We start from the raw sequence: 1,253 nt of genomic DNA, 5'->3' as shown, positions 1-1,253 counted from the left end.
TGTGGTCCAAGTAATTACTACCTTTTGTTTTTCTTTGTCTTAATGCTGCAACGATGCCTCACCCTACTGCTCAGGGAAGATGGATAACTTAGGATGTCTATATTGTATATAAAAGAGGAAAGCCTGTTAATATTCTTCAAAAATATTATGCTTGTTATTATTTCTACGGCTCAAATGACTGTTTTAGTTAATCTGGTTTGCATATGACGTTAATCTCTAAGTAAAGGTCGGGTTAGACTGGCTCAGAAGGCAGTTCTCTTTTGTTCGTCTTCTTTTTATTGAATTTCATTCTGTATTCTATATTTTCAGCTACTTAACTTTAGTTTTAATTTGCTCTTCTTTTCCTAGTTCCCCAAGCCGGATGCTTAAATAATTGCTCTTTGAATCTTTCTTCTTCTTTTTCTTCTTTTTTTTTTTCTGAAATGGTTTTATCACACACAGAGGGGAATGGGTTCTGTCCTTCTTGGCCACAGCTGTCCTCACGGCTGCAAGGATATTGCTCAGCTCCTCTCCCTTCCTCTGGGCACGTGTCCCCATCTTTTTCTTGATGAACTTGGGGCCCACTTGTCCTTAGAGACCCACTTGTGCTATGAACAACTTCAGGGAGCTGCTCAAAGGGGACGAAGCCACACACCGCTCTGATCGCGTCCTCCATGAACTTGGTGAGGCACCCACGGTGGCTGTGTCTGGGGTGCTCACGGTCTTTGTCACCTTGTGGCCCTTGTCGAGGCCCAAGGCCATGGGTTAGCTCAGAGCCATGGCTGCTGCTTGCAATGGCTGCCGGCTGAAGGGTTCTTTTTTTCTAATATAAGCACTTCAAGCTATACATTTCTCTCTAAACATTGCTTCAGATGACCCCACACATTTTGAAATGTTTTGTTCTCATTTGCCTTTAGTTCAAAATATTCTCTAAGTTCCCTTGTGATTCCCGCCCCCGCCCCCATAAAATCAGACTGGCTCCTTAACCTATGGATGACATAGAAATGTGTTGCTTGGTTTCCACATATTTTGGAATGTTTCAGATACCTTTCTGGAATTGATTTCTTGTTTAATTCAGTTATGGTCCTAGAACATACTTTTAATGATTTTATTTCCATGAAATTTTTTGAAACTTGTATTGTGTCATTAAAGTTATTGAGACTCATTTGGTGTTCCAGAATATGGTCTTGGTTAAGGTTCCATGTGTATTTGAAATGAGTGTATCCTGATGATGGTATATCATGGAGTGCTCTATAAATGTCAGATGGGTCAAG

General features: G+C 40.7%; 1 pseudogene; it reads right to left on the bottom strand.

The window, feature by feature from the left end:
• Nucleotides 1-309: 309 nt before the first annotated feature.
• On the bottom strand, nt 310-759 carry LOC117034193 (60S ribosomal protein L36-like; annotated as a pseudogene).
• Between the last annotated feature and the right edge of the window lie 494 nt (nt 760-1,253).

Source organism: Rhinolophus ferrumequinum, chromosome 14 (genome assembly GCF_004115265.2).
Source record: "Rhinolophus ferrumequinum isolate MPI-CBG mRhiFer1 chromosome 14, mRhiFer1_v1.p, whole genome shotgun sequence".
In the NCBI taxonomy this organism is placed as follows: domain Eukaryota; kingdom Metazoa; phylum Chordata; class Mammalia; order Chiroptera; family Rhinolophidae; genus Rhinolophus; species Rhinolophus ferrumequinum.
Note: the sequence above shows the minus strand (reverse complement) of the source record. Positions and strands in the feature narration are given on the sequence as shown.